The sequence below is a fragment of the Furipterus horrens genome, unplaced genomic scaffold (assembly GCF_987537825.1).
Source record: "Furipterus horrens unplaced genomic scaffold, mFurHor1.1.pri manual_scaffold_17, whole genome shotgun sequence".
NCBI classification, from domain to species: Eukaryota; Metazoa; Chordata; class Mammalia; order Chiroptera; family Furipteridae; genus Furipterus; species Furipterus horrens.
This window is the reverse complement of record NW_028327187.1, coordinates 40,012,002-40,019,797: the sequence shown is the minus strand read 5'-3', so window position 1 is coordinate 40,019,797 and position 7,796 is coordinate 40,012,002. Positions and strand designations below refer to the sequence as shown.

The 7,796-nt window shown below is 40.6% G+C and overlaps 1 pseudogene across 1 annotated transcript; it reads left to right on the top strand.

The window, feature by feature from the left end:
* Positions 1–1,703: 1,703 nt before the first annotated feature.
* On the top strand, positions 1,704–7,419 carry LOC149990878 (ubiquitin-ribosomal protein eL40 fusion protein pseudogene; annotated as a pseudogene). The gene is made up of 2 exons (XR_016508568.1): positions 1,704–1,769; positions 6,898–7,419. The product of XR_016508568.1 is annotated as a ubiquitin-ribosomal protein eL40 fusion protein pseudogene (transcript).
* The last annotated feature ends 377 nt before the right edge of the window (positions 7,420–7,796 follow it).

The window sequence follows — 7,796 nt, the reverse complement described above, 5'->3', positions numbered from 1 at the left end:
GTAAGTTGGGTGCGGTAGACTCTCAGGAAATAACCAGGATGGGGCAAACAGTGCAAGCCAGGTTGATGGAATCCCAGATATGGCACCAGCCTGACAGCTCTGTGACTCTGGGGTTCAGAAAAGGAACAATCGCCTCTGATCTCCTTTCTATCTGGGAGAAATCAGTCCGCTAGCCCTCGCCTTGATGTGAGACACTTCATTTCCTCCCCATATGCCACTGGTGCCTTTCATGCTGCTATCCAGGTGCTGGAGCTCAGAGGCAGTGAGTCTGAGTACGTCTGCGTATGGCCCTTTAAGAGGCACTGCTTGGGAATCTAGCAGTTTCTTCCACTGACACAAACCCTGCTGTTTTTTACAGCCAGAGGTTATGAGGACTTATCTTCTTGGCACTGGGACCCTGGGCTGGGAGCCTAGTGTGGGGCTGGGACCCCGCCGTCCTGATATATCTTTCTCAATTTTTATCCACCACACATGGGCATGGGACCATCCCGTTCTTCATCTCCATGTCTCTGCCCCTCCTACCAGTCTTGATGGATATGGTATCTTCTTTAATTCCATAGTTGTATGACTTCCACTCAGCTTGATTTCTGATGGTTCTATAATTTAGTTGTGATTTTGATGTAGTTATGAGAGGAGGTGTGCCTTGTTTACTTAGGCCACCATCTTAGAGCTCATTCTGAAACAGGTCATTGTTTTTCCAAAGGGTCATGGTAATGAAAGACCAAAAACAAACAAAAAAAAAGACTGAAAAACTGTTCCAGATTAAAGGAGGTGAAGGAGACATGTGTGAACATGGACCAGAAAAATGACAATGATGGGGCAATTGGAGAAAATCGAATATGGTTTATTGATTATAGTATTGCATGAATGTTAATTTTTATTCATAATATTGCACTCTAGTTATGTATGATATTGATGTTTGGAAAGCCTGGGTAAAAGGGTATATGGAGATTTCCTTGTACTATTTTTCAACCTTTTTGGTAAGCGTAATTATTTCAAAATGAAAAGTTGAAAATGAAACGAGTTATTTACCTCCCCTCAAAATATTCCTGGGTGATCTGACTGCTGTGTTCAGTGTGGCTTATAGAGGGGCTAGACTATAAGTGGGCAGATCAGTCTGGCAGCTGTTGCACTATACCTGGGGAGAGATAGTGGTGGCTCAGGCTAGAGGGATGGCAGTGGAGATGGAGAAGGGTGGGTGGATTCACGATGCATTTTGACACTTTCATGAAAGGATATTGCATAGGAGAGAATGGAGGAGAGAACAATGTCATTTGAAAAGGAGGTTCTCTGGGGATTAACGGATACAATTTAGAACAGAATAGGCTCTGCATGCCTGTAAGTATTTTTATTAGATGTTGTAGATTCAGAATCATTTAGAATGTAAGCTAGACTGTTCATCGTGGAGTTTGTATTTTATTTTCCCCCCATAAGTTTTAGTAGTGTTCTTCTCTCATAAAGGGAAAACAAGAAAGGGGCTTTCTTTGGTTCCCTCCTGTGTTTACCTCTACTAAGGACTTTTTTCTTGAGGACTTCTCTCTGCTTTTTTCAAGGAGGGGTTTGAATTCTGTTGTCAACTAAATTGTGACCTTTACAGAGCTCATTTGGCAAGGTTGGGTTTCTACATGATGTGCCCTTTTCTACATTTAGGTCTTTACCTAGAATGCTCTCTTATTAAATATTTTGTCTATTTTTCAAGGTTCAGCTGAAGAACATCCAAGTTGTCTTCCCTAAGCATATTCAGCCCCAGGCAATCCTGTTCTTTCCTGGTAAGTCATAGCTCTTAGTTTATTCCTCTTAATTTGCCCCCATTTATTCTTTCACAGTCATACTCATTGCTTTGTACTTATTTTTATTCATGACTTATATCCTCTACCAAATTTTAAATTACTTGAGAGAAGGTACTTACATTGCTCAACTTTAAATGAGCTATTTTTTCTCATCATCAGATGCAAATGAGGATCAACAGTAAAATATATTGATAAATTCCCTCATGTACTTTGAACCTAATCTTGAGTTTCCCTTGTTTCTGCTGAGGATTTTTCCTTTGAAATAGTGGAGTCACTTGCTTTGTGATCTCCTTTGTAATTTAAAGTGTGTTCTAGGATTTTCTTTTGTATTGCTTTGTTGGAGTTCTCCCACCAGGGGGAGCTCTTTACTATATGCAGGTCAATTTCTTTTTCTTTAGGCGGCAAAGGAGATTTCATCAGGTAAAATATGAAAGCAATGGAAAAACAAACAATAGGAAGTAGGAACTGAACATCTCCTGGCATCTAACTTTGCCCCAGAAGTAGCTGGCTCAAATGCCATTTCACTTGTTATATTGTGTGTTGGTTTGAATTTGGCCCATGTGTAAAGATTTCCCTCTTCTCAATCTGTTTCATTTATTCCATCTACAAATATATATTGAGCATATCCTTTGTGTCAGCTGTTGTTGTGGACACTGAGGCTTCATCTGTGAAGAAAACTGACCCAGTTCCTGACTTTATGGAGCTTATTTAATATGTGGGCTATAGAAAATAAGTGAGATAAATAGATAAAACACATAGTATATTAACTAAGGATAAATGCCAAAGGCAGAAAAGTAATTCAGGGTGTAGGCCATTGTATGAACTTTGACTTTTACTCTAAAAGAGATGGGAAGCATTGGGGAAATTTAAGTAGAGCAGTGATGTGATCTGACATATTTTAAAAGGATCATTCTCGTTGTTTTATGGATAAAACACAGTCCTGGGTCTGACTGGTAATTTGGGAGAAATTGTTGGACTTTTGGATATATTTTCAAGGTAGAAGCAACTGAATTTGCTAAAAGATTAGATGTGGAATGTGAGAGAAAGAGTTATAAAGGAGAACAAGGTCACCATGCTGCATAACACCAATACATTGAATAAAGTGTGGCTGGTGCCCTCTGGAGTTGTGCAACACAGTATTTCTGTTCAAGATGATGCCCAGGTTTTCATACTGAGCAGCTGCAAGGATGGAGTTGCCACTGATTGTAATCGTAAAGACTGTAAGAAGAATGGAGTTGAGAGTATTATCAGGAGATCAGTTTTGGATATGTTGAATTTGAGATGCCAGTTAGATATCTAAATGGAGATGGTGAGTAAGCTGTGGGATGAGCCTGGCATTCATAAGAGTGGTAGGGTTTGGAGATAAATATTTTTGAGTCAGAGGCATCTAGGCAGTTTTTAAAGCGAAGAGATGGATGACATAACCAAGAAAATGAGAGTAGTTAGAGAAGAGAAGGGACTAAGGATCCAGCCCTGGGGCAGTCTCACATTGAGAGGTTAGGAAGACAATGAAGAACTAGCAAAATAAACTGACAAGATGTGGCCAATAAAGTAGAAGGGAACCCAGAAGAGAATAGTATCCTGGAAGCAAAGTGAAAAAGGTGCTTCATGAAAGAGGGAATTATCAATTGTGAAATGTACTTTTCTCTGGCCTTTAGTAGCATAGTGATTACTAGTGGCCTTGATAAAAACTGTTTCAGTGGATAGAACCTTCATTTGACTGGGTACAAGAAAGAAAAGGAGGTAAAAAATTATAGATAAGGAATATAGACAAATCTTTTTTGAAAAGTATTAATTGTAGAGAGAGGAGGAGGGAGGGAGCAAAAGAGAAAGAGAAACATTGACGTGAGAGAGAGATATCGATCAGTTGCCTCTCATAAGTGCCCTGACCAGGGACCAAACCCGCAACCCAGGCCTGTGCCCTAACCAGAAATTGAAAATGGGAACCTTTTACTTTGCCGGACAATGCCCAACCACTTCAGCCACACTGGTGAGAGATAGACAAATCTTTTGAAGTTTTACTGTAAATAAGAGCAGAGAAATGAGGCAATAACTGGAATGGTGTGGGGGGTTAAACTAAAGTATTTAGAATGTAAGAAATGATCACAAGTTTGCCCCAAAGGTTTGCACTGGTTGCTGAGATCACGTGTCCTTTTTCTCATGTGTTTCTGGGCATAATTGCCAGTAATTCTCAGAGATGCCATATTTTGAGGGAGGGGAAGTTGACAGCAGGTTTGGGTGGAACAAATTCTCAGGAAACCCATAGACAGCCTTTAATAAAACTGGACTTAGAACCTCTGCAGTTAGCAAATGGAGAGCATCTCCATGTGTGGAAAAAGTTTGGGCCATGAGATCCAGCTGTCCCCCTTCCCCACATTGCAGCGATTCCAGCCTCCTTTGCCAACCTTGGGATTTGGCCTCAGTTACACCTAAAGAGCCCATGGTCCCCTTCCAAAACATTATCTGTTGTATAACAGGGCAACAAAAAGCAATTTCTACAGATACTGAAAAGATGACTAAACCCCAGGTAGAGTTTGAACGAAGTGGGAGAACTGATGTAAAAATTCAGGCTACAGTTGCACTAGTTATTTTTCTGTTCCTTGGTGAGAAGTGGCCTCAGCAGCAGAAAACAGTGCAGAGCTTGGCTTGCTTCTTAGCTCTGTGTTTTAGTAATGATGGTGTTGAAAACACATACAAGTTTTACTGGTCTTCATGTACTATGTGTTTTTGAATTTCCCCTCCTCATGTCTTTGAGGCCCAGTTCAAGTATTAATTGTTTTGCAGAAACTTTTTTGAGCCTCCTCTCAGGAAAAATGAATCATTTCTTTCTCTTCATTTCCATAACACTTTTTCTCCTCTAGCATATATTATATTAAAGTTGTGCATGGTTGTAAATGGAAGAGGCAGTAAAGTATGGTAGATAAGAGCATGGGCTCTGGAGCTAGGCTGTTTTGGTTGAAATGGTGGCAAGTTGCTTAACCTCCTTGGGCCTGTTTCTCATCTGTCTCATCTTGAGTCAATGATGATGATGATGATGGTACTGCTCTCATAGGGGTTTTGTAAAGATTTAAAAAGGAATACATGTGAAATATTTAGAACAGTGCCTAGCACATGGTAAGTACTTGATAAGCTTTTGCTCTTTATCTCTCTTCTTGAGAAATAAGACCATACCTTTATCTTTGTACCTCTAATTATTAGCACTGGGCTTAGCACAGAATACCAGGTGCTTGAAACATTTTTGTGTAATAAAACCAGGCATGTAAATCAAATCACTTTTAAGTTCATATTTAATGGTGTCATATGCATATAACCCTTTTATCAGCTCGCTTATTTATTCCTGTGTACCACTCCATGTAATTCTTAAGAATGAAGGCACTTGAGCCTGATCACCTCGTTTGTGTCATTGCTTTGCCATTTATTAGCTTGATAACCTCCTACTGCCTCAGCTTCCTCATCTGGAAAATGAGAAAAAATATAGGCAGTTGAACACAGAGTTAATGAACATTCAAATATTAACTATAATAATTATTAATCTTATTGTTAATTAAATGATTTAATGAACACATACAATGTTCCAGGGACTGTGCTAGATAATAGGCATGCAGAGATGAATAATGTTCTAAGAAACCCATGAGAGTGAAGGAAACAAGTGTGAACAAGTCAGTATGTATAGAGCCTAGCGGAAGAAGGGACTAATTTTACAGGAGGGATCAGTGAGGGGAAAACGGAGAGTAGTAAGGTTTTGCATCTGTGGGTTGAGGGTCCTGGGAAAATAATGTCAAATAGATATTAAAATCCCTTTCCTGTTTTTATCAGAAATGAGTTGAATAATAGATTTCTCCCATGAGATTTCTTTAACAAGAGGCCCCATGCTGTATTTTAAACCCAGACAAGCCATTCTGGGTCAACAACAAAGTATCATCAGGCCTACCTAAGTGCACCAAACATGGTTTAGGATAGTTTTCCTTGAGCAAAACTCCTCTTCCCTTTTGTAGTTAAGTCAAAGTCTTCACAGCTGCATTTCAGATACCTCTGACCTGCCCTCTCTCTTCCTCCCACTAAATATTCTGAAAACGTTGACATTTATGTTCTTACCTTCCTTACCCCAACAATCAGGTCGAGGGAAAGTAGAAAGTGGTGTGTTTTCTAAGAAAAGGCCAGGACTCCTTTATAGCTCACACTTGTAATAGAGACCTCTTAGAGATGGTGTGACTGGAGCTATATTTAAATTATTGAGATCAAGGGCTGGGTGTGGGCAAATGAAAACTTTTATGTCTTTTGTCTCTTAGAAAACCAATAAAGCCATTGAAGCTTGTCTGTCTCCCCCAAGTAGTTAATGAGAACAATAGAATTTGAAGTTCCTGGTGTTCCTCTGAAGCCGATTTTGGCAAGTGATAAGCAGCTTGTAAAAGGGCTTATTTGAGTAGAGCTTTGGCTGCCTGACTTTTAAGGTTGATTATTTATTTTGCATGTTGTATAACAGGAGCATTGAGCAACGTTCAGAAGAGGCTTTCTGGGTCAGAGTGTAAGGGCTTCTCTGACTATCTCCTCCCAACAGAACCAGGTTCCAGCTGCAAAATAAGGGATAAGCTTGCATAGAAGGCCCAGGCCATGCCTTTAATGTATCCCCTAACCACTAGACAGGCCTTCTTATTAGGGGATGAGTACATCAAAATTTCCACTAAGTCCTAGCCCAAGAAAAACATGTGTAATTTCTCAAACTTACACTGATAAAGTGACCCATTTTTGAAAGAAATGTTTTAAAAGATATATTTTGGCCATCTGCAATAACAAGTCATATGTGGTGGTCCCTGTCATTTCAATAATCTCAAATGCTCTGCAAGGTAGGGTTTTCAGCTAGTTACAGTGAGAAATAGCCAGGAAGTCTCCCTTCCTTTGTGAAGAGTACCAAGAAGAAATTGTCCCCTGCACTTGTGGTTCAGGCTTTAAAGTGTTGTGCTGGTCTTGCTGGCTCACTGAGAGAGATCCAGATATTTTAGAGATAGTGAATCAGTGAAGTTCCTCTTCTTCCTATTCTAAACTTTAAAAGTGGATTGAGCCAGGGCCCTCAAGAAATTGAGATGGTGTCCTCTTTCTTTTCAACAAGGCAGTGGAGCAGCCTCCGCAGCAGACGCAGACATGCAGATTTTTGCCAAGACCCTGACTGGCAAGACCATCACCCTCGAGGTTCAGCCCAGTGACACCATTGCGATTGTAAAAGCTAAAATCCAAGACAAGGAGGGCATCCCACCTGAACAGCAGCGTCTGGTTTTCGCTGGCAAACAGCTGGAGGATGGCCATACTCTCTCAGACTACAACATTCAGAAAGACTCCACCCTGCACTTGGTGCTTCGTCTGTGGGGTGGCACCATGGAGCCCTCCCTCCACCAGTTCGCCCAGAAGTGCAACTATGACAAGATGATCTGCCGCAAGTGTCACGATCACCTGTCAACTGTGAACTGCTGCAAGGAGTGTGGCCACATCAACAACCTGCGCTGCAAGAAGAAGCTTCAGTAAGGCCCTTCTACCACCTTCTCAAGCCCACAGGGTGGCCTTCTGCCTGACCTCCATGACCCTGGGGCCTCAATAAAGTTTCCCTTTCACTGACTGAGGGGAAAAACGAAATTGAGATGGTCATGATAGAGAGAAACTTAGTTGTGTCTCATTTTACATTTTTCTCTTATTTGGTTTTTATAGGAACCTGAATTTATGAGGAAGTTCTATTTATAGAGGCTGTAAGTCAGCATTTTTGTTAGTTAGCAATATTAGTAAAATGGGAAGTAGCAGGAGGTGATAGGTGCCTAGGAAGAGATTTTATGAGCGATTGAATGAATTTTAGATGATTTATGGTATTTTGAAGACATCTGTGTTGGGAGAAGTGGCCTTTATACCTGAAGTTGCTGTTTTAGGATGAACCATCCTCCTTCAAAGACATTTTATTGAAGGAAATCTTGGGAAGCGTGAAATCTGATCATTCTCATGGAGTCTATGAGTGTGACCAGGTTA